At 34.5% G+C, this 26,468-nt stretch overlaps 1 protein-coding gene across 8 annotated transcripts in view; it reads left to right on the top strand.

The window, feature by feature from the left end:
• Positions 1-26,468, top strand: part of SEMA3A (semaphorin 3A) — an 818,384-nt gene that overhangs the window by 92,984 nt on the left and 698,932 nt on the right. For 4 of the 8 annotated variants that reach the window (XM_057304260.1, XM_057304257.1, XM_057304261.1 and 1 more), the window contains 2 exons: positions 12,864-13,106; positions 25,484-25,551. The gene's annotated coding sequence lies outside the window, so the exon portion shown is untranslated. The remainder of the gene's footprint in view (positions 1-12,863; positions 13,107-25,483; positions 25,552-26,468) is intronic. The other 4 variants (XM_057304266.1, XM_057304265.1, XM_057304264.1 and 1 more) reach the window with 1 other exon arrangement.

Genomic DNA, 26,468 nt, shown 5'->3' with positions numbered 1-26,468 from the left:
ACAAATGAAGAGAACAATAAAGTGTTGTATTATAAGAACTGTATCAGAAGCATGTGCAGATAATGCTATATAAGCCTGGGATACACAAACTTATGCCAAAATAGAAAAGGAGTAAGAAGGCTTCCTGAGAAGTGATATCCCAGGAGAGTGTGGATGAGAATGAGGGTCCAGCAGCTGAAGATCTCTCTAGGCAGAGTGCAGCATTGTCTTGGACTCACAGGGAAGATGAAATATAATGGGTTTAGAGGGTAGCAACAAGCTTGCTATGGCTAACCTTGAAGATGCAGGTTGCAAGAGGTAGGATATGAATCTGAAGAGATGCTCAGAAGATAAATCATGAATGGCTTAGTAAACCACATAAATACATTTTTATTTTCCTGAAGTAAATTAGTATTTCCTTGATAATTTAAGCTTGCATATAATGTGACCCACATTGCCTTTCTAAATGATGACTTTGGTGTCAGTATGAAGCAAAGCCTGGCAGCATAAAACCAGCACTGCAGGTGGTTAAAGTGATAATTCAGGAGATGATTAAGATGATGATGATGATAAGAATAAAAATAACAGTAAGTAGTATATAATCCTTAAATGTGCAAAGCCAAATTCTAAGTGTTTTATATATATCAACACATGCAATTCTTACAATAATCGTAGGAGGGCCAAACTCTTATTAGTATATGCATTTTTAATTCTCATAAGAAATCTATGGTAGATTTCTCAGTATTTTCCCCATTATTTCCATTTACAGATGATGAGACTTAGAATGGAGCAAGTTTTTGAACCCAGTCGTTTCGATACAAAGTCCAAATAGAACCAAAATACTATAGTGCCACTCAACCTGAGGAACCCAGAAGGGTACAGTAAATTTAGGAAAAAAAAATTAATGTGGAAGTTATTCTTACTCTATTTTGTTAAACTGTCACCACCACTATGCTTTTTAATAGAAACATGTAGTAGAAGGCCTGTATTTTGCATGTTTCCTCTTATTCCTTCACTGTCACCATCTCCTGGATCCTCAGCATCTTGCTTTATTCTAACAGGTGTTATACGTAACTTTTTAGCTTACGGTTCTGCCTCTTGGGACAGACAGTGGCTTGTTCTAGAGGAAATTAGCATAGCATAGTCACTTCGCCATGCCCATGATTTGAGGTTCTGGTTCCTTCTGTCACATGTGTGCTTTAATCTTTCACCAATCCATTTCCCCAGACACATGACTTGGGAATGTGGTCAGTCATGTGCTTTGCAGTTTCATCTCATTCCAAAGTAGAGAGAATGTGGTGTCCTTGTTCTCCTTCCCCTGCTGTTTTCTTCCTCTCCTTCAGGAGACAGAGCCCTTTCTTTAATGAGTAACCTTTTCCTTCACCACTTTTTCTATCCATGGTTAGCTAATACCATTTTCCCAGCTTTACCTAATTCTTCGGTTGCAGTGTGTGTGTGTGTGTACAACAGTATAGAAATTTCTGACCCATATTGCGGGAAATACTCTTATCAGGTAGAATGTGCTACTTTTTTTTTCTTTTAGTCTTAAAGACTCCATTCATTTCCAGAGTTACTTAGGTCAGTACCTGTCTCCCAAATTTCTTCAGTGAGGTTTTGCATGAGACAGTTATATAGTTTTGTCATACTCTGCATTCCATACTGAAGATATGCCCAGCCTCCTAATTATTTTTACTTGTATACATTAAGTTCACTCTTTGTGCTGTAAAGTTCAATTGATTTTGACAAATGCATAATGTCATACATCCACAATTACAGTATTACAGAGAATAGTTTCACCATCCTAAAAAAAAAATCCCTTGTGTTTCACCTTGTCAGCACTACCTCTGGCATATCCTGATGTTTTTAGTGTCTCTATAATTTGTCCTGCTCAGAGATTTATACAATTGGAACCATAGGACATGGTTGTGAGTCTGACTTCTTTTAATTAGCAAAAGGCATTTAAGATTCATCTTTGTATGTTAATTACTTGATAATTATTTTTTTTATTGCTAAATAATATTCCCCTCTAAAGATGTAGCACAGTTGTTTATCCATTCATCTGTTGAAGGGCATCTTGGTGCTTTCAGTTTTGGGATATTGAAAATAAGCTGTTGGAAACATTCATGAGCAGGTTTTTGTGCCTTTTGATTAAATACCCAGATGCACAATTACTGAATATTAAGGTAAGATTATATTTAGCTTTATAGGAAACTGCCAAACTATTTTCCAGAGCAGCTATGCCATTTTTCAATCTCACTAGCTCTGAATGAAAATTCCTGTTGCTCCATGTCCTTGTCAGCATTTGAAATTGTCAGTGTTTTAGATTTTAGCCATTTTAATTGGTGTGTAGGGATGTATCTTTTTTTTTTTTTAATTTGCAATTCCCTATGACAAATCATATTGATCATCTTTTGATGTACTTATTTGTCATCTGTGTTATCTTTATTGGTACTCAGAGATCTTTCAGGTTGTTAGTTTTCTTATTGAATTTTAAGAGTTCTTTGCATATTTGGGATCCAAGTCCTTTATCAGAAATGTGTTTTCCAAAAAATCTTTCTTAATTTGTGGCTTGTCTCTGTGTGGATTTCATATTTGAAGAAATTAATTTTTTTATCAGTGTTTAAATTTTTCAGATCAAATGAGGTACTGTGTTTGAAATGCATGGAACTGAGGTCTTACTCTATTCTAATGTATAGTGTGTCCAAATATAAACAGTTAAACTCATGGCTTGCACTCCCTTTTTCTCTCTCTCTCTTCCTCTGTCTTTCAACCCAACAGTTTTCAGTCATGTGTGTAAGTGAATGTTTGTGTGTACTTGTGTATTTTACCTGTACTGTGAATGAGTTCTGTTGCCATGATAAAAATCAACCAATTCATTGGTCTTTCTGTTATGGATATTCAAGAAAAACAAACACATTGTATCACCATTAAAGTCCAAAATGAGTAACATATCCTCCATTGCATGAAATTGTAATGTAAGCACCAACATGGTACCAGTGATTTCTGTCTTACTACCAGTATGGAAATGCATGTGTATCAATGTTAGTATGTCTTTCAGCCCTGACGTTTCTGTCTGGAAATTGTTATTGTCTGTTAATTAATTTCAATTATGGCAGTAGAAGAATTATAATCATTTTAAATGCTGGTATTTTGATAGTTTTCTAAAAAAGAAAAAAAATGAGTCCAAGATGTTTTTGTTCTTCTTGGATTGCATCATTCTTCATTAAGGTTTACTGAAAGAGCTCATTTGAAGTAGTTTTGATTGTAAATTCCATATGTCAACTTGTAAAGCTTAGTTGCCAAAATATGAAGAATAGAAACAGAAGGGAATGCTTAACGAAGCACAGCACATACCAGCTAGTCATTGTTGGAAAATCATTGCTGAGTGAAATAGATGTGGAATTATTTTGGTGGGCTGAGAATTTTAAAAAGTGATCCATAATAGAGTAATGTAAATTGGTTATAAATAAGTATATTTAAGGACATACGTGTACTTACCATTGTGTAACATTTCCAATAGCTTCTGCATAATGGTTTAATGATTACTGCCATCTAGAGTCTTTGAGAAAACAAGCTGCTTTGTTGGTGAAGCTACCTTCTCTAAAGAGCGACTGGCTCCTCACAAGACCCCAGGCATAAGAATTTATATTAATTTTTCTATGGTAAAGAGAGTAAAAACAAAGAAATGAAAGGATGGACGTTTTCAGGTATTTATCTGGATTTTCTAAAATGCATATAGTATCTTTGAGAGTAATGTAGAAATCTGTATATCACACAGTGGTATATGAAGGGCATGTTCGTGTCTTAACAGTTGCATAATTTTTTTTTTTAAACAAGGGATGACTGTCCTACCTTTGGACTTCAAAAAATTATGATTTTAGTGATTATGATTCTGCATTTGATAAGCCTGAAAATTCTTTATACTTTTCTATGCAAAAAAGATAATAATAGCTTTTTTACTCTAAGATTAAAAAATTCCTATACAGATTGAATATTTTATATCCCTATATCACAAGGATTTATCCTCTAAAAATTTGTCATTTAATTAATGTTACAAATCCACATAAATGGAAACTGCAATATGATGAGATAGTTCTCACAGTGAGGAATCAAAATCTTTAGAGCAGAATTGAACAGACAGCTAGATAGGACACTTGCAAAGGGGACTTCACCATCCCTCTTCTAGTGGAATCATCCCTCATTAATATTGGAATTAATTAATCAAAGTAATTGAATTAATTTCATTCTTTTTCACATGTTCTAAAATAATCAAACATTTTAGCCTCATTTTTCTATTCAGTGTATTTTAGTGGCTTTAATGCTTCCGCCTATATTTTACTCTTATTAAACACTACTTTTGGGGGTTTATGAGATCTGTAATCACTTTCCTTTGTTGTCACTCAACATATGATCTTGCCTTACATATATCATATATGAGTCTCAGTTTTCTCATATTTAAAATGGAGTTTTCTCATGTAAAACATCCTTATTAGGAGTTATACACATTAAATGAGATAATCCTGCATGAGCAATTAACGTGGTGATCAGCAGGTAAGAAAAAACCAAGTAAGTGGTCTCCATCACCAGTAGTAGTATTATGAACTGAGAAGGTATGTGACATAGGTAGTCAATTTTCACAGAATACACTCAGATCAGGGAACATTTCTTCTACTTTCACCCCAAATCCAAACTTAAACAGCTTTCCAGCAAGCAAGTACCCTGTTCCATTCTCAAAGTATATAAACATCAATTTCAAGAGCATTGAACTTTAATTCTTCCGGTCTAATTGTTGAGATACCTCTGCTGAATAATCTAATGAAAAAACTTAATTGCTTAGAATTATCACTTTCCTCTTACAAAAAAAATTTTCAGAAACATTTGGTTTTTACATGTGGAATTATTCCTACACTGTACTGAATTAAACTACTATGTTATTTTCATTAAGTCAAATGAGTTATTGAGTGTCTATGATAAGTATTTTGTACTCCACATTGTAAAATGCTCAAATAAATGTATACAGCAAAGAAACTTTCTTGAATCTATTTACAAAACTATATTATTTTGTAAATTGCAATAAATCTCTATCAAAATATTTTTTGGGCTAGGGGCATAGATTTTATTACTATTAAATCAGAAAAAGACATCTCAGTGTCTGCATGACATTACAATATATATTTAATTTATCCCCTTACATATTTCCCTTTTCTGGCAAATATTTCTTGGCACAGTTTTCTGTGAACTCATTAATATCAAATATCCATATACTAAACCTGTACTTTGCTCATGTATAATTTAAGTGATTTAATTTTTTAAAGCATAAAAAAACAAATTCTGGTTTTTAGTGGTCCTTGCTAGTACTTATGTGCATGCTATGACTTAAAAAGTAAAAGGCAAGGTCAAAACAGTTGCTGAGAATGTGTAAAGCATTGAAGATGTTCCAGAAAGGACATAACAGAGCAGAGCAGAAGGAAGTGGTGGTTTTGCTAAGCTATGGGGCTCCTGTCCAGGTCTGCTATTACTAATGTCATATATATACACACATATATACATGTGCATATACACACAAATACATGTGTGTGTATGTATATGTATACATGAAATTTCATAACCTGGTTCCTTCTTTAATATCTTGGAAGGAGAAGCAACCCTTTCTAAGATTTTAAAATTAGAATCAAGTTCTCATTGAAATTTTACAACTAATTTTTTATTAATTTCTATAGTTCTAAACAGTTCTCTGCTACAGCATCCCCTTCTTCCCAAGAAGCTAACAACTCTGCTAAATATTCTAATAAACTTAGATAATTTAGCAGTAGATGTCATGGGAGCAAATAAATGTGTTTACAGAGGGGGCGATTAGGTCATACTATTGGAAAAAAATGTTTAGAATAACATCGTTGACATACTCGTCAGTATAGTAAATAATAAAGTAAATCACTTCTTTAAATTATTTAGAATATTTAGATAATTTCAAAAATGCCAGTGGTAACTATAACAAACATCATCTATTTTTATAGTTAACTTCTCTTTTGTGCCAATGTTTGGAGCTTTATATAATAAAAATACTTTTAGTGCACCTCTGAGCATTAATTTAAAACTGTTAGTGTATGTGTGTGGTTCTTTTCCATTGCAGGTTATGAGGACATATTTAAAGTATCTTATTACTTTCCTTAGTGTTTAACAGAACTATTATTATTTTGTGGGCATAATTTAGAAACTCTATGACAAACTAGTTAGTATTAGTCTGGCAGTTGAAAAGTATTAATTGAAGTTCTTAAATATCGGGTTATTATTTAACAAAATATAAAGCTATCAGTGTCACAGATTATATTTTTTCTTATTAGAAACACATACAACTGAACTATTACCTTTGTATTCTACTTTTAATAAGATGGTATTATTTTCTTTTATAATAAACATTTAATATTAATTTAATACCAACTTAAACAATGGCATCAAATTAAGTATTTGTGGAAAAGTACTGGATTTATTTGAAAGATAATGAAGTGTAGTGGAAAGAGCACAGACTGAATGTCGGTAGATATATCTGTAGGTCAGGATCTGTTCAAACTAGCTATATCATTGTCGATAAGATATTTGGCATTTTGGGGTCTCAGTTTCCTCAGCTATAAAATGAAATTTTAGAAAAATGAGTAAATCTCTTTATGTTCTCATTGCCACCTTTAGTTGGATTATAAAGACAAAAATAGACATAAAAAGAAAAAATAATAAACATGTCTATTAGGTAATTGTTTAACCTATTTTTGATAAGACAGTATTGCTATTTTTAAAAATCTTGTACATATTTTGAGAGGAATAAAAAAAGTTGAAAGCAGAATGGAGCATTTTAGAATATAGATAGTGGTAAAGACAAAATAGATTTAAAGAGAGGAAATCTAAATGTGAGAGTATAATCATAAGGAAAAAGGAGAAGACTGAACATAAACTGAAAATAAACATCTTTCAAGCCTGTATATTTCTGCTTGAGTGAAAGAATATTTCTCTGTCCTACTACCATCACTACTACCATTGATCTGCAATTTCTACTTGTGTTCTTCTTCCCAGTTGTTATTTTAAATTTTGTGTCAAACATAAATATTTATAAAGTTCTTCCTGACAAAATTTCAGAGTAAAATTTCAATTTCAATTATAAATTATATGACTTTGAATGGCATTAACACGGCTTCATTAGAAATATTTTAAGCAATGACCACCAGCAAAAGAAGAAAATAAAGATCTGTCAGAATACCATGGACTTCGTACTGTATAAAGACAGCTAAAACGGTGACTGTAGTATGAAATTTATTCATTCATTTCAACAAATGCATTCATTTGGCACTTACTGTGTACAAAATGTCATTTGTTAGGGGTGACAGGGGCAAGGATTGTCCCTGTGCTGAATTAGTAAGCTCTGCTTCACTAAATAAAATCTTCCTCGAGTAGAACCGCTTTTGAAGAAATTTGAAAATGTACAAAGAGTAAACTTCAGAGTAGAGGCATTGCTTCTGCCTCTAGGTAGGCATGTGTGTTTGCATATGCGTGAAAGGAGAGAGAGATGCAGAGGAAATGAGGGGAGAGAGAGAGAAAACCTAATCAGACTTGTTTTGCTGTTGCAAGTTGCTATTGTGTAAAATGACATCCTTTGAAGTGCAGAAATTATAATCCTATTTGATTTCCTAGTGACTGAAGGGCTGCAAAGTGGGGCAAAATATGTCACATTCAGTGTTTAGCGAAGGAGGAAGAAAGTCATCAAGCATTAACTACCCTCTAGGAATGCTAGTCCTGACATGTTTCAGACTTTGGTCAAAATTGGAAAAGGAAGAGAAAAGTGAAATCTAAAAAAGAAGGATGCATAATCATGTTGGATCTCAGTATCATTAAAAAGCAAACAGTACATTCCAAATACACTCCACCCACATGGAAAACACACATGCGGATAGATACCAAATTAATCATCCTGGTTACTTTAGAAGGTGGAATTAAATAGGTATGGATGACATATTTCTATACATATCTCTGAACTATTTTGACTATTAATAAAAATGTAACAAGTGCTAAAAAAAGAATAAGGCCCAGGAGAAAAGGACAAGTGATAACATATTCTGACATTATTTACTCACACTTTAATAGTATCTACAAAAAACAAAACAAAAACAAAACCTCTCTTTTTCCTCTTTCAATGTGGGTTTTGGTTTTTAGTAATAGTTTCCCTTTTTTTGTTCTTTTGCTTGTTTGTTTGTTGTTAGGACACTATAAAAAGGGGATATAGGCAGTGGAACAAGGAGATGCTTTGAAGCAGTTCTTAGCTGAGCTTTCCACTTGTGGTTAGGGCCTGTCAACCAAAAGGCATGACCGTCTTCTGCTTCAAGTCCTGATCACAAGTGCAGGTTGGGACAGGCTGTAGGCTGAGAGACAGCACCCTGTGGTTGGTTGGTACCGAGGCATAAAAATATTCAGTCATTGGCACATTGTTTTTCATAAATATAATAAATATTTACTTAATGTCTGCTGTATGGCAAGAAATTAACATAGGGTCCTGGGAAAATAGATTTTAATTTCACAAACACTAGTCTTCAAAGAACTCACAATTTACTGGAGAGAGATACTGTCATAAACAATCCATTGTAATACAGTGTGATAGGACTATTATAAAAGTATGTAAAAGCATATGGATGATACAGGATTTCTGCATGAAATTGCTCAAGAAAGGCTATCTTACAGTGAAATTTGAGCTGGATCTTTAAAAAATGAGCAAACGTTTGCTAGGTGAATTGAAGTTTGCAGAAAGGGATTTATTACTGGCAGAGAACATTTTATCTGACAAACCACAGAGGGATAAAAAAAATGACAATTATGGAAAGCTGAAAAGTTACTTTTTCAAATTATAGGGGGAAAAGCAGGGAGCAGCTGGAGATGTGACTGAGGATGAGATGTGGGAATGAGGACTTTTAGGCCCTGAAAACGTTTGCGCTTTCTCCTGTGGGTCATGGAGAGCCATGGAAGCACTTTAAGCAAGTGTATAACAAACCAAAGATCAGACCTTCCCTTTTTGGCATTGTTCATTTTCCATTTTCATATTGAAGCATGCAGTTCTTTCCAAGTAGAGAAGAGTATCCTTTAAAAAGGCATTTTATTAATTAAAATAGAGCCAAATTTTATTTTCCTAAATAGTAATGGGGAAGGAAAAATGAACGTTCAAAGGGAAGGCTAACTGTATAATGAAGAATGAGTCAGGCACACCCATGGACTGCCATCAAATGAAGCAGTCATTGTTCCTATAATTTTTACTTCTAAACATATCGTCAGGGGGGAAAAAGTCAAAATATTTTATAAGCAATTTAGATAATAAAATGGGCAGCTATTTAAACAACTTAGAGACCAGTGAACATTTTTTAAGTCATTTTTTCAAAAAGACTATTTAGTGGTACTGCTCTATTTATAATTTTTTCATGAATGGTATATTCCTTTAGGGGATTAGCTCAGAATTTTACAAATATCATGGCACACAAATGCTGTACTTTGGGTTTTTGTTTGAATTGAATTGTGTGTGGTCCTCCACACAACTGGGATCATTGGCAGCTAATCCTCCTGTCTCCCAGAGAACAGAATTCCCATTGTTGCAGTTCTTCACTGGAAACAGCTGGGCTACCTTTCCTGGGTTAGTTGGCAGGATGGGCAGCTGCAGTCCCCAAATCACACAAATCACCAGTGAAGCTTATTTTGATTGCTAACTTCTGTTACATCAAGATACTTTTTAAAATCTGTTTTTCTCTATGTTATAGTAGATTCTTTCCATGCATCGCTTCACCCAGCAAAATGTTTGGGCTACGGGTCCTCTATTTCCACTGTAAAGATTCAAGCCTTTCCCAACTCTGGAAAAAATTACTCTCATATTTGTTGCTACATTTCAAATGGGAGAAAATCCTTTATTTCTTCCTTTTTTAGTTGTATTCATAGTTCCCCCCCTACAGTAGTTTTGGCGTTTTAACATGTATTTCAACATAGACTGAAAGTATGTAGTTTGAGTTTGGAGCAGTTGGGGGCATAGGGAAATGTGTGCTTCCTTTGCTGTGGAGGAAGATCTTGGATTGATGAACTTTCTTCTGTGAGATGAGACAATTGCCTTTTTAGTATCAGCATGAGGCAGGACGGGATGGAGAGAGAACCTGGTCATAACAGGAGGTGATCCAAAATTGCTAAGGTAGTTTATACACAGCATACTTTAAATCAATTCACTGATCGATTTAATGGGGAAACAGTATATTGATTCACATATAATATAAATCATATGTGACTAATATATCCCTTATAAAAAGATCTGAGCTTGAGAAAGTACAATTAAGAAACACAGTTTTTGTTCTTTTCCTTTCAGTGTCTTCCCACAGAAAAAAAAACTCTAGAATTTCTTCTCATCGGTTAGATCTCACAGGTTTTCAGATACTTTCATGTATTAACAGCCTTTAACAGTATTAAATAATTTTTATTTATGAAAAAATTCTAGTATCATCTGAGCAAAAACTTCTCTTTTACATCAAATTTGGAGGAGCTCAGGCTGACTCCTTCCCATTTCAATTATAGGGGATGCACACCTAGAATGTACCTTTGCTCTTCTTTATCCACCTCCTCATTTCACACAACTAATTCTGCTGCTTTTGCTTTCCCAAGGATGCTGAGATGGGCAGGGCGAGAAGGATCAGAGGAAGAGACAGCTATACCTGTGTTCTTGGATTCTCATTCTTGGTTGCCTCTCTAGAGGCATGTGTTATACTCCTTGTCTGGCCTCTTCTAGTTGCCCCCCTTTTTCTTGCCTTGGTGTCTCTAAGCACATCCTGTTGGGCCCACACAATCCAAGAGGCAGCCATTCCTCTCAGATTATATTCATTCAAGATGATGTCTCTGAGGCCATGGTCGGTCTTTCCCAACTGGCCCACAAGAAATGATGCACATTTTTGCCTGTCCTCTCCTTTTTAACTTGTCACACTGATAAGCTTCAGTCTTTTCTAGGAAAGGATATCCAAGCTCAAGGGACATGTTGTTCTTTGCCATTCTCTGCAGTAGTCTCGCAACAGCTCTGGGGCCTTTTGATTTTTGTAGTTCTGTTATGCATTCAGCTGAGGTGAGTTTTCCTTTCTGGCGGTTACCCTTCCACTTCTTTGACTGTTTTTCTTCCACTTACTTTCTCTGGCCATCGGAGTGGAAATACCCCGAAGAGGTTTTCCCCCAAATAATCTCTAAAGATTCTCTGTAGTACCTCTAAGCATCTCTCATGCAGGCCAGCAGTGAGATGTGCTGTAGACATTATAAGGCTGGTTTTGTTTCCTTGTTTCAAGCCTGGCAATGGGTACTTGTCACCATTATTCTTAGCATTGCCCTTTGGTCCTGATTCTGAGAGACAGTTATTGTCTCATTTAACATCTTGATAAATTAATAACAATTTAACATATTTTATCTATGTGTTTTCTCGGTTGTGGTAGGCTGATAATAGCTTGCAAGGATCGACCCAATGTCCTAAACCCTGAAACCTGTCAATGTTACCTTACATGGTAAAGTTTATACAAATGTGACTAATTTAAGGATCTTGAGATGAGAAAAAATATTTTCTATAATCTAGTTGGGACCTAAATGCTACCACCAGTGTCTTTGTAAAAGAGAGGAAGAGGGAGATTACACACTGAGGAAAAGGCTATGTTAAAATGGAGGCAAATATTGGAGTTACAAGGCTACAGGCCAAAGATGGCTAGCACACATCCCTTCCAGCTCCTCACTAGAAGAGGTAAGGAATGGGTTCTCTCCTGGAGCCTCCAGAGGGAGGGTATCCCTACTTTATTTCAAACTTCTGGCTTCTAGAACAGTGAGAAAATAAGTTTGTTTTTTAAGCCACTCCATTTGTGGTAATTTGCTATGGAAACCACAGGAAACTAATGCATCTTTTATTACATATAATAAATCCATTCATAAATCTCAGACCTCATGTCACTTGACTTATCAGAACTATTTCGTATTGATGACCTCACCCTTCTTGTTGGCATACTTTCTTCACTTGGTTTCAAGATGGCTTACTCTGATTTTTCTTCATCTTTCTGGCTCGTTCTTCTAATTCTTCTTTTAGATTCCTCTTTTCCCAAACCTTTTAACATGTGAGAGCCATAGGGCTGTCTTTTGTCCATATCTCTAGCTGTGTCCTTTCCTTATGATATTTTTTATTGTCATGGTTTTAAATATTATAATGACTTCCGAATTTAGATGTCCAGCTCAGTCCTCTCTACAGAACTCTGAATCACATATCCAATGACTATGTAATATTTCCAGTTAGATGTTTAATAAGTATCACTCAATGGCGTATGAAAACCATACTTACGACCTCCCATTCCCTTCATATTGAGCCCATCCATAGTTTTCCTCATGGGAGCTGAAGGTAACTCCAAAGCTTAGACTAAAATTTTTAGAATTACACTTCATTGTTCTATTTATCTTTTATTCTATATCTAAATCTTCAGCAAATATTAGTTATTTTATTTTAACAATATATTTAGAATCTAACCAGCTCTCATCATCTTCAAAGTTACTATGCTCATTTAAGTTCCCTAGATTATGGTAATAGCCTCTTACTCTCCTTGATTCTATACTTGCCTCTTATTTGCTACACGGCTGTCAGAGTCATGGTTAACCTAACTGAGGACTTCTTCTGGAAAAGTGGAGTAGACTTAGTTTTTCCTATTCTTCCCACTAAGTACAACTAAAATTCCTGGATATTGTATGTAAAACAAATTTAAGAAGACTCTTAAAAGTGGAGAGAAGAAAGCAAACCAGCTAGAGATCTTTCAGGACCCAAGAAACATTATAATGGAAAGGTCCTTAGGGTTTTCTTTTTGTTCCATATATTCCAGACTGCATCCTTGGGAAGAAACCCAGAAACACCAATTGGAACATAAAAACAAACACCCAAGTAAAACCTGCTTTCTCTGGCCGGTAGACCTGGAAAGGGGCAGATAATATTGACTCTATTCCACCGGACATCAAAAGAAAAAGATCTGTGGACTCAACCACATCCATGCCAGCCAAGGCCACGTGGGGGATACCAGGGTGTTATCAGAGAAGGCAAGCGGGGATACCAGAGTGGTATCAGAAAAGTAAGTGGAAAGCCATGGCTTTTATTGCTGCCTTGAAGAAATGAGCCTCTACCCTCCCCTCTAACCACCCCCCGCCCCAACACACACTCATTCCATGATATCAGTGAGGGCTATATGGGGAGTATAGACTCTCACCACCACTCAGTGGTAATGAAGCATCCTCCCCACTTCTCACTGGAATGCTGTCAGAAGAGGCCTAATGGAGAATCAGGACATTCACCACCATTCAGCAGCAACAAAATTATTCCCTCTTCCCCAGTACACACAGAAACACAGTGTTAATGAAGAACACTTGGAGAGTCAGAACTTCAACTCCCACCCAGCAGCAATGAGAATACGCTCCCGCACCTCAAATGTCAGTGGAGGCTGAATTTGGAACCTGGACTTTCACTCTATCTGGTAGTAATGAAGCAGCAGCCCCCTTCACACACCAGACTAGTTTCAAAGAGTACTAAAACACCAGAGTTAAGTCTTCTAAGTCCAGAGTCTTACAATATCTAAAATATCTAGGTTTCAGTAGAAAATCCTTGTTATACCAAGAACCAGGAAGATCTCAAACTGAATGAGAAAAGATAACTAACAGATGCCACTGAGATGGGACACATGCTAGAATCATCTGACTAGGATTTTAAAACATTCATCATAAAAATGCTTAAATGAACAATTGCTAGCAGACTTGAATTAAATAAAAATAAAATTACAGGGGCACCTGGGTGTCTCAGTCATTAAGCGTCTGCCTTCGGCCCAGGGCGTGATCCCAGGGTCCTGGGATCGAGTCCCGCATTGGGCTTCTGCTCTGCTGGGAGCCTGCTTCTTCCTCTCCCATTCCTCCTGCTTGTGTTCCCTCTCTCACTGGCTGTCTCTCTCTCTGTCAAATAAATAAATAAAATCTTAAAAAAAGAAGAAAAGAAAAGAAAATTACAAAGCTCCAGCAAAAAAAAAAAAAAAAAAAAAAATAGAGGATATAAAAAGGAGCCAAATGTAAATTTTAGAACTTAAAAAAATGCAATAACCAATAAAAAAAAAAAACCCTCAGTGGATGGGTTCAAGAGCAGAATGGATAGAAAAGAGAAAGGAGTCAGTGAACTTGAAAACAGAAAAATGGAAATATCTTGATTTGAGCAATAGAGAAAAAAACGAACAGAACCTCAGGGACATGTGAGATTATGATTAAATATCTAACAGTTGTGTCACTTTTATCACAGAAATAAAGGATACAATATATCAGGATGATAAAGTATTTAAAAAAAAAAACAGCTGAAATTTCCAAAATTTTCAAAAATCCTAAAATTACAGATTCAGAAAGCTGCAAATTGCAAACAGGATCAGCCAAATGGAATGCATGTCAAGAAACATAGTAAATCTCTGAAGACTGATCAAGAACATAAAAGTCTTGAAGGAGCCAGAGATAAGTGAAACCTCACGTATAGTGGAAAAACAATTGAAATGACAGTAGATATCTCCTCAGAAATCACAGAAGACAGAAAGTAGTGGTACTATATTTTTTATGGACTGAAAGAAAATTTTCAACTTAGAATTCAGTATCCAGTGAAAATATTCTTCAGGAATGAAGGGGAAATCAAGATATGATCATATAAAAGAAAACAAAGAGAAATTATTTCTAACAGAGCTACTCTAAAAGAATAACTAAAGGAAGGTCTCCAGATAGAATCAAAATGGTAAAAGAAGAAATCTGGGAAGATCTGGAAGGAAGGAAGGAAAAATACATACAGAGCAAAAATGTAGCTAAATGTAATAAACAGATAAAAACTCTTCTCTTGAGCTTTCCAATTTATCTTTGATGGCTGAAGCAATAATTATAACCATCTAATGGTGATTAAAGTATACGGAGAAAATATTTATGAAAAATATAAACAGAGGGGTATATACAGGGAGGCAAAGATTCCAAACTTGAACTAGTAAAATGTGTCACTAATAAAATTTGATAAGTTATATATATAAACACTATAATAGTTAGAGCAACTACTTTAAAAACTTATAAAGAGGTACACCCCAAAACAGTGTATATACATTAAAATGGACTTCTAAAATGTGTTCATGTGACCTACAGTAAAGAAGGAAAAAAACAAAACAAAACAGAGAAATAGAAACAGAACAGAAAACAAAACCAAAGCCAAAAAATGACAGAATTGAGTTTACACATAGCAGCACTACTTTGAATTTAAATAGTCTAAATATACCAAGTGAAAGACAGATTGGTAGAGTGGATTAAAAAATCCTGATGAAACTGTATGCTGTCTACAAGAAATTCACTTCAAATATAATTATATACATAGTTTGAAAGTAAAAAGCTGAAAAAAGTAAACCATGAAAACCTAAATCAAAAGAAAGCAAGAGTAGCTATATTAATATCATATAAAGTTGATGTTAGTCCAAACAAAATCACCAGGGACAGAAAGGAACATTACATAATGATAACAGGATCAATTCACCAAAAGGATGTAACAATCCTAAAAGTGTGTGCACCAAACACCAGAGCTGGAAAATAATGTGGAGCAAAACTGATAGAAGTGAAAACAAATGGACAAATTCACAATTATAGTTGGACCTTGAAAGAATGTAGAAGACCCTAGCACAACCAACAATGATATATTCAATATTTATAGAGTACTCCAAAAACAGTACAACACACACATTGTTTTCAAATGTCCATGGAGTATATATTAAGACATACTGTATCCTGGGCCATAAAACAAACTTCAAAAAGAAGTCATAAAATAAACTTAAAAAGAAAATAAATCACACAGAGTATGTTATCTGACCACCATGTAATCAGTCTAAAAATTGATAACAAAAGATGAGGAAATTTTCTAGATATTTGAAACTAAACATTTCTAGTTAATCCAGGATCAAAAAGAAAGTCTTGGGGTGCCTGGGTGGTTCAGTTGATTAAGTGTCCAACTCTTGGTTTTGTCTCAAGTAATCACCTCAGGGTCATAAGATCCAGGTATCCTTCAGGCTCACGCTTAGTGCAGAATCTGCTTGAGATTCTCTCCCTCTCCCTTCTCCTTGCCCTGTCCCCAGCTCATGTGTGCATGAGCATGCTCTTTCTCAAATAAATAAATAAGATCTTAAAAAAAGAAAGTCTCAGGGAAAACTTAATATATTGAACATAAATTTGTCCAAACTCATCTAATGTACAACACCAAGAATGAACCCTAAGGTAAATTATGGACTTTGGGTGACTGATGTGTCAGTGTAGGTTTATCCATGATAAAATTAGCACCATTCTAGTGGTGAAGGCTATGCAAGTTTGTGGGCATGTGATATATGGGAAATCTCTGTACCTTCCTTTCATTTTTATTGTAAACCTGAAACTGCCCACCCCACAAAGTTTTTAAAGGATATATTGAACAGAATAAAAATAAAAATCTGTGGGATATGGCTAAAATGGTGCTGAAAGGGAGATTTATAGCATTAAATGCTAACAATAGAATAGAAGAAGAGAAAAAGTCCCAAACAATAATTTTACCTCCCAAGATACTAGAAACTAGGAAAGCAGAGCAAAATAAACCCAATGCAAGCAGAAGGAAGAAAATAATGAAGAACAGAAATTAATGGAATTGAACTCCCGCCCGAAAAAAAGAATAGAGAAAATCAATGAACCAAAAACCTGGTTCATTGAAAAGATTGCTACAACTGACAAAACACTATCACGATGAACAGAGGAAAAAGAGAGAAGTCATCATTACTCACTTCAGGAATGAAATAGTGGGTATCATTATAGACATCTGCAGATAACAAAGGGTAAGTGAATACTCTAAACAACTGTATGCACACAAATTGGATAACTTAGATGAACCAATTCCTCAAAAAATAGAAACTACTACGACTTATCTAATATGAAATGGGTGGTTTGAATAGCCCTGTAATTATTGAGAAAATTGAATTTGCATGTAAAAATCACCCAAAAAATAAATCTTCAAGCCCAGGTAGTTTCGTGAGAGAATTCTACTTAATACCAAAAAAATATACCACTCTGCTCAAAACCCTTCTTGATGTCCCCTTTCACTCAGAGTGAAAGCCAATTTCTTTCTGTGACTACCAGAGCGCACATGGTAAGGCCCCATTACCTCTGTGAACCCTCTCCCCGCCAGTCCACTTCTCGTTCCTGAACATCTGAGCACACAGCTAATCAAATGGGTCTCCTTGTTCCACAAACACAAGCACACCAGGCCCACTCCCACCGCAGGAATGATGCACCACACTGCAAGTTCTGGTTAGTATCTATATTAGTCAGCTCAGGCTGTCATAACAAAATATTGCAGATGGGGTGGCCTAAGAAACAGAAATTTATTTCTCACAATTTGGAGGCTGGGAAGTCCACAGTCAAGGTGCAGGTGACTTGGTTCCTGGTGAGAGCTCTCTTTCTGGCTTTCAGATGATCACCTCCTCACTCTGTCTTCCATTGCAGAGAGCAAGCCAGTTTTCTGATACCTCTTCTTATATAGGCATTGATTTAATGGGACCAGAGCCTGAACTCATAACTCTAATTTCCTTTCAAAGGCCTCATTTCCAACTACCATTACTTCAGAGTTTAGGGCTTCAACATATAAATTTGTGGGGTCACAAAATTTCAGTCCGCAATAATATCCATATAATTTATTTCTTCAGTTTTAGGTCTTGAATCAAATGTCACCTTTTCAGGCCTTGCCATATAACTCTTCAATACCCACCCCTTTCCCAATGCTTTATATTTCTCTCCTCTGCTTAACTTTTTCTTTTATACTTGTCACATCTATATACCATAGAATTGACTTATTTTTCTTTTGTTTTGTCTGACTCCTTCACTGTAACATAAGCCCCAGGTGGTAAGATATTTTTAATATGTTTTTACTTTTTTCAGCACTATCCTTACTTCCCAGAAGAGCTTCTGGCATATATTAGGCACTCAAAGAAAATGTGTTACATAAATGAACACCATTAATAATCATATTTCCCGATCATCAGATTTTGGAAGAAGAGCATAAAGTTGAAAATTGAATTTAGATTTAAATTTTTTTTAATCTGAGGAGGTTAATTGTTCACAGTGAGCCTGCCTGTTTTTTGGTTTTTTGTTTTTTTTCGTTTTTTTTAGAGGAGAGAGAGAAAGAGAGGGGAGGGGAGGGGCAGAGGGACAGGGAGAGGGAGAGAAAGGATCTTTTTTCTTTTTTTTAAAGATTTATTGGAGAGCGAGTGGGGAGGAGGGGCAGAAAGAAAGGGAAATAAGCAGATTCTACACTGAGGGGGTGGGGCTTGATCCCATGCTGAGATCATGACCTGAGCCAAAGCCAAGAAGCCAAGAGTTGGACGCTTAACCAACTGAGCCACCAAGGTGCCCCAAGAGAGAGAATCTTAAGCAGGCTCCACGCCTAGCATGGAGCCCCACATGGGGTTCAGTCCCAGTACCCTGAGATCATGACCTGGATTGAAACCAAGAGTCAGACGCTTAACAGACACCCAGGTGCCCCATTTGAATTTAGATTTTAAAAATTATAACAGTTTCTGAAAACTCTCCTTGTGAAATTTAAATGCATGAGAACCTATTTCTACCATACTCTGCAGCTTTGACTAGTTTTCTCTCATTTTTTTCTGTTTATCACTTTATAGTTTCATTTCCATCTTGTAACACATTTAATTTTTCTTATTTAATTACTATTTTCTACTGTAACTAGTCATCTTAACACTTGTTAACATTTTAAATCTTTGATTAAGAAAATAGGCTAGAAATCCATTTTTAATTAAATATTCAATAATATAATTTACGAATATATTTGTGTTCTCATTAAGTTCAAAGAGGTGAATTATGCTTGAAGTTTTAAAAATCATGGAATAGATAAGTATAATTTTAAAATTTTAGAATATTCGTAAGTGTATTAGATTCTTGTATCACCTATCAATTTGCCAGAGCCAACATTTAAGTAAAAAAACCATAATATTCATTTCCTTACTGAAAAGATTATTTTAACTTAAGATGATCACTCGAAATATATACCTAGGCATATTGATATAGGAAGATCTCCCTATGTAATATATAATTAAGCTTACATAAAAACAATAAGTATAATTTTTCTATACCCTTGTGAATGAAACCTAGATTAAATCAATTAAAATAATTGTATGGTGTCTTTATGTTGGGAACAATGAAATCTGCCAGTTCAGTGGACACTTGTATCCTGATTATTCATACATTTACATTCTCTTTAAATCATGTTTGTGGAACTTACAACTGTCAAAATTATCTGTAATTTTCTTACTTAGATTCACGTAGTAAAACAATTTGAAAGCTGCCAGTTTTGCACATTATTAAACAGCATGCATGCCAAACTGATTTTTTTATTTTCCTGATTATTTCTACTTTGGGAATTCCATTATAACAGTCAATCAGCAGTCATTTGGGGTCTATTTTAAACTGCATTTGGTACCAGCTATAATTAGTATTTGGAAAGGATCATAAAATAGTTCCACAGGGCTTTTTTTTTCCTTTTTATGAATTTTCTGAATATATTTTACCGATAGCCAAAGAGGCAATTTAATTTTTTTGGATTTCCTTTCATGTTATTGAGTATTTAGTGTTAACGCTTTGATATTACAATAATATATAATTGTTGCATATTCTAATATTGTTTCCCTATTTAGGATGTATACCTGTATAATATAAATTATATGTCACAACATATAACAGATAAATGTTAACCCCTATTAATTACAAATGTGAATACTGTATAAAGGCTCTGCAATCTGGTTTCATGGAACCAGAATGCAAAATTTTGTTTGCCTGCATTTGATGTGGGGGGTGCTATTTTTACTCCTAGCTCTTGGGTAAAACATAGGATTTAGGCCTGAAGCAAGCAGCATAAATTTCATGTTTTTGACTACAGTGATTGACTTAGGAAAGGGACTATGACTTAAGTGAAAAATAGTATTTTCTTCAATACCTGGGGGAAAGAAGATGTTCTCTTTTATTGAATATGAATGAAGAGGAATACAGGTCCACCCGTAGAGTTACTTGCAGTCATTTTGTGATGGTGAAGTTACCCTGAAAATGGTACCCACACAGAGCTAAGAGATAGAAAGGCAAGGCTTGGGCACATCTTTTGAGTCCTTGGTCAAGTTGAACCCAAAGCCATCGCTGGACTATTCATATGCAAAAGATATCACATTCCCTTTTTTCTTTGACACCTCTGTTGATGTCACTGTATATTTGCAACCAAAAGATTTACAAAATTATACACACTGGATTGTACACACTGTATTCACTGGTTCTCAATCCTCACAGTTAATTAAAATCACCTATGAGATTTTTAAACAATAATGATGCTCAAGTCCTGCTCAATCTGATTAAACCAGAGTTTCTGGGGTTGTGTCATGGGCATGAGTGTTTTGTATTTTGTTTTCTTTTGTTTTATAAGAGCTCCTCAGATAAGTGTTAATAGGTAACAGGCTTTCAGAACCACTGATTTAGATAGAAACTATGGGTCACTAAATCCAGGAGAAAAGAGGAATTGGAAACAAAACATTACTGTTTCAGGACAGAGAAGGGATAAAGGAAATATGAGTTAGTCTTATTTTAATAAAAGAGAGTTTAAGATATCATAAATTAGAATTTTTACCCAGTCACATAATCAATGTTTAGTCTTTACTGAGGTAGTAATTTCTAAGATAGACTGAAAAGCTGTATGTGAAAGATGATTAAATGAGACATCCATCTTTATTTAATTTTATTTTGTAATGCTCTGGAATACCAAATATGCTCAAATATCTCATCTTTTATAATGGCTTTACTTTAAAATTTCAGGGACTAGTTTTAAGGGAGTACCTGTCTATTTTGATAAATTTGTTCATAATGTCTATGTCTTTATGATCAAGAAGTGATGTCTTCAAAATTATAGCTGAATTTAAATAAATGTTGAGTCAGCATCCTCCAATACTGTGTTGGTAAATCGCATTATTATATATCCACGCTCTTTTTCATAACTTACCAGTCGTCTTACTAAAGGCAGAGTGTATTTTTGTTTTCCTTGACTTTAGGCTCAGCCACGTGTTCTGCTTTAGGTAATGGAATGTGAATAGTCATAATGTGAGTAGGGGCTTTAAAATCCCTTGTACAGTAGTCCATGTTCTCTCTTGTAATTCTGCTGTTACCTTGAGGAGAATATGCTCTGGCCAGCCAGCTGGTATGAGGAAGAGGATACAAGACATGTGGAGTAGAACCAGCTCAATGATACACAGTGACAAGAGCTGCCTCATTACTATAGCCTGAAACAGAGATTCTGCTGAGGATTGGGCAAACCCCAGCTGATAGACCCTCAGACCTGGCAGAATAAATGATTGATGAGTCATCAAGTTTTTCAGGGCGTTTGTTATAGAGAATTATGGCAATAGCTATAAATTTAGGCTGCAGAGCAAATCTTTCCCAAACTTTTTTATTCTAGTAATAAAAGGCAGAATTTTTTTTTTTTTTTTTTTTTTTTTTAAGAGATGGAGAAAGAGCATGAGAGCACCAGCAGGAGGGGCAGAGGGGGAGAGAGAATCTCAAGCACACTCCATGCGGAGTGGAGCCCGGCCCTGAGTTCACAACCTGAGCCAGAACCAAGAGTGGGACACTTAACTGACTGTGCCACCCAGCTGCCCCGAGGCACAATCTTCAATTACACACTTAAGGCAAAACTTAAAATGACTATATTTTGGGGAGTTATTTGGCTTAAAAAATCTCTACAGGATTCCTTTAGAGCAAATATTTTATTTGGAGGAGAGATACTGAGATGGTGTTTTTCTGTTGATTCCTCTACATTGAAAGTATAGAAAAGGTAACTAAAAACAAAGCCTGATGATTGTATAATTTTGGACAGAAAAGTACTTACAATTTTAAAGGGCTTTTATTTTAGGATTTTGCACTGATAGTTACTCACCAAATACTTTTGAGTATTTTCAGTTTTTTTTTTACATTTCCAAATATAAAACCATTACTTTTCACAGATCAGTAAGATACTTAATAATTTCAATTATCGTATTATACACTTTTTTACTTTGCATAGTAATTGTTGAGTTTAAGGGTTTTAGAAAAAGCATCGTATTTATGATGATGATTATACATAAGTTTCATGAAGTTGTAATTTATGGTTTGGAAAAGAAGGCCAAAATTCCAAGTGTGTTTCATAAGTTGTTGACTTTGTGATGCATCACTAAGAAGGTGACATTTGTTACTTAGCTTAAAATTTTTTATTTCTGAGAGAAAAAAGTTACTATATACTTTATACAGAAATCACAAAATGATGACATTTCAGTGGAAAATATAAGAGGATATGAATTCTGAGAATTAACATAAAAACTAGTTTATCACATCACTGTCCACATTCCAAAAATACATGGAGGACACAGTGAAATGAGTCATCTCATTTCAAACATATTGTTTCCATTTGCATATAGCAGTTCTTCAATCTGACAAAAATGGACACTTTTGATAGGAACTAACTCAGAAATAAAGTCATAGTATTTCAATACCAGATTTTTAAAGTCGATTTTATAAAAACACAAAGGAGATTTATTGAGACAAGGGAGACGTATCTTCATATCAGAGCTTATGCATTTGAAGGCATAATTTTTAGGAAGGCCTTGTAAATTTGAAAAGTAGACCTTAGCATAGGACATGAAGAAGTATAAATACTTTATGTAATATGCAGTGATGTTTCTTAATGTGTCTCTTTCTTATAAAATTTACAAACACTTTTGCATCTAACCAAAGGATTTGTTGCATTTTTGGAAAGATTCTAGGCAATGCTTTTCTATTGAGGAAAAAAATATTTTGATGAAAGGCATATGACTAGGTCTTTGATATTCAGCACATTAAAGAGAAAAATTAAAGATAAAGCCAATATCAACCATTGCATTTGATACAATTCTTGATACACATCTTATTATTAATCACCATTCCTATTAATCACTGCTATCACTGTATCTCTGTGCAGACTAATAGCGATGCAATGCAATGGTTGTGGAAGTCTGCCATTTTAATTAAGTCTGAGATGGCAGTATTGAACAGAACAAATTTGTTCTGTTTTAAATAAAGCAAAATTTAAGAGTTTAGTATTTAGGAGCACTAGTTCAAGAAAGAAATACAACATTCTATTCATTGGTGGTTATGTGCTATGTGGAAGAGTCTATATACATTAAGGCAAAGTTTTCTATTTTTTTCTGCAAGTAAAGATATGGTGAGAAGTCCGTTTTCATAATATAAATTATTTTTTTTTTCAATATGCAGACATATAAAAAAAACGTGTTAGACTTCACTCCTGCTGTCAGCTGAATAAGTTTCAGCCACTCACTCACTATACCAGAGTGGAGAATGAGCAGTGGAAAAAAAAAAAACACTTATGTCAGAAAATATAAGCTTTTTATTAGATATGTGATTTGCCACCAGCAACTGTCACTTTTTGTAATTTAAGAGGATTTTTGCCTCGAGAGCGGCATAACTTCTTTTCATATAATTAATTTTTATGTTGCTTACTGTAAACTAGAGAAATTACTTTTCCATTCTTTCATGAAGCAATTTATGTAATAATGGAAATATTTTAGTGTGCAAATACATTGGACAGGCAACTTCCTGAGTTTTGGCTACATTTCAGTGTTGGAGGACTAAATCTCTTCAGCTCCCTTCATATAAATGTCTATTTCAAAATTTTGTTCCAGCAGATTGGAATTAGAAATACCTAATTTATTTTTTACTTATTATTTTTTAAGATCTTATTTATTTATTTGACAGAGAGAGACAGAGAGGGAACACAAGCAAGGGGAGTGTGAGAGGGAGAAGCAGGCTTCCCACGGAACAGGGAGCCCGATGCGGGGCTCGATCCCAGAACCCTGGGATCGTGACCTGAGTGGAAGGCAGACGCTTAACGGCTGAGCCACCCAGGCACCCCAGAAATACCTAATTTAAAGTCTTTATTGTTGTTCCATGATAAGTGAACTTTAATGACAGCTTTTTAATGTTTAAATATCTGTGCTCTTTTCGTAATACTAATTATATTTACTGGAAAATACTTGCTATTTCATTACTAGAAATAAGCAAAATATCAGAACAGGTTAAAAAAATCTCCACGTAAGGTTTCTTAATAGTCAGATATATTAATCCTCTGGTATTTCTAAACTTCACTTTTTTCTTTCATTCATCCTTTTTTTTTTATGTCTGGAAAATATCTTCTAATTTTTATAGGTTATTCTAAAGCATTGTTCTCTCTCTAAAGTTTGTATTCTCTGTATAGGTAAACTTACCAATACATTCCTTATGCCTACAATGTCCTTCTCATATACTTCTCTTTTAGCAAGCCTCATTCTTGTGCTTTACATGTCTTTCTACCCAAACCTTGAGAGGAGGAAAGTATTTAAATATTTAAAAATAAAAAAAATAAAAAATAGGATCTTTAAATATTTAAAAATAAAAAAAATAAAAAATAGGATCTTTACAGATCCTAGCAAATAAAATAGCAATATTGTTCAAATAATTAACAAATGACAGCACAAGTAAATGAACATGATTAGTCAAGGCAGCTTCGTCACCAAACAGGGGCCATGCTGAAACTCTATGAATCCACTGATGTGGAAGTCTGAAAATTGACTTAGTATCTCCTTAATGAAGCTGTTAGGTAATGCATATTTGACAATAACAAAGAGAACATGTTAAAATGTAAAATGTGTTTATGTTCCCATTTAGATAGATGTTTTGTGTAAATAAGCCTATGGGAAGCATAAACTGACAGATCTTGCATAGCAGGAGTTAGGGAATGTGTATTCAGTGCTTAAATGCACAACTACAATTTTTTCCTCTTTTTCAACAGCAGTTCTCTAGTGCCTCAGTATCTCTCTGTAAAAGAAGCGCTCCTAATTACAGATTATTTTGTGGGCACAGAAGTCCTTCTCTCAGATGACTTCCTCTTTCTTTTAGTAATGGCTCCAACTGATCTACAGCAGCTGCCCCTTGGAGTGTCAGTAGAGCACAAAACCAGTGAATCTCAAACCCTAAACTGTGGTTAACTGGTCATGTTTTAACCAGCAATAAGATAAATGTCTCTGATTAACAGACCTGAAGACAGAGCTAAATGATTAGAACATGTTTCAGAGGCAACAAATAGAAAATTTTATATATGCAAATTTTGCATTTATATATGTATACATCAGAATACTTATTATTATTTACTGTAATAAATATGACATATACTATATTTATTTGTGTGTTATATGAATTGGCGCTCATAATTGCAGACATGTACCTCCTGTTTTTTTTTTTCAATTAAAACATAGTCACTCTTTCATCCTTCTTAATGACATTCTGTAATATACCAAGATGATGTGATTTAGTTCATATTAATTTTTTTTTCTAGATAGATTCCTACTGTGCTTTCTCAGCAGCTTCCTTCTGCTTCATTTCCCAGACAATTCTGCAGAATCGGTATGTAGGCAATAAAGTCAATTGGTCTTGAAATGGTTCTAGTATAGTTCTTTTTTTCCCCTTCCCTAGAATAGAAGATTGATAATGACTACAAAAACTTCCAGGCTAAAGTAAAGACAGTCTTTTAGGAACAAATATCCTATTTCAAGCTCAGTGATTCTTAAAATACATGAATGGATACCATGTATATATATACATATACGTATACGTATACATATACGTATATGTATATATACATATACATATATGTGTATGTATACGTATACGTATACGTATATGTATATATATACACACACACGTGCACACACACACATACACACACATATGCATATGTCATATGATCACTTTCTCAAAAATCTTCTGAAAAATAACAAAAAGCAACATTAAAAAAAGATGGCTAAGCAGTTTTTAACTGGCTTATCCATAACATTATTAATGGAATATTATCAACCACATATACTATGTTTATATTGTATCAATATAGTGTCATTTAATCTTTCCCATATAATGGAAACTTATATTTTAGAGATTTATATTTTGAGGGTATGAGGAATGTTTCCAACATAAAAATAGAAGTCATTGTGCATGGTTTTTAAAAATAAGACTATGCATATGTTTTTGGATATGGATTCATGAACAAATAATTGCATCCTATGTTACTGAATATTGTTTTTATTCAAGTATATGTAATATTTGCATTTATTTTCCTCTTTTGTGGCTGACACTTCATTACTAGAAGTCTGTGCCTTTTTATTCCTTGCCTTATAATTCAGATTCCTAGCACATAATATTGAATTTTATGGCTAAAACTAAAGTAAATCATGCACAGCTGTCTCTGTTTTAGGTGTTCTATATGCTTATTCTGGCAGTGTTACTATTGTATAACTCGGTGTTATACAATGTTAGTGAATTGTTGG

The sequence above is a fragment of the Ursus arctos genome, unplaced genomic scaffold (genome assembly GCF_023065955.2).
Source record: "Ursus arctos isolate Adak ecotype North America unplaced genomic scaffold, UrsArc2.0 scaffold_3, whole genome shotgun sequence".
Classification (NCBI taxonomy): Eukaryota; Metazoa; Chordata; class Mammalia; order Carnivora; family Ursidae; genus Ursus; species Ursus arctos.
This window is presented reverse-complemented; position numbering and strand designations above follow the sequence as displayed.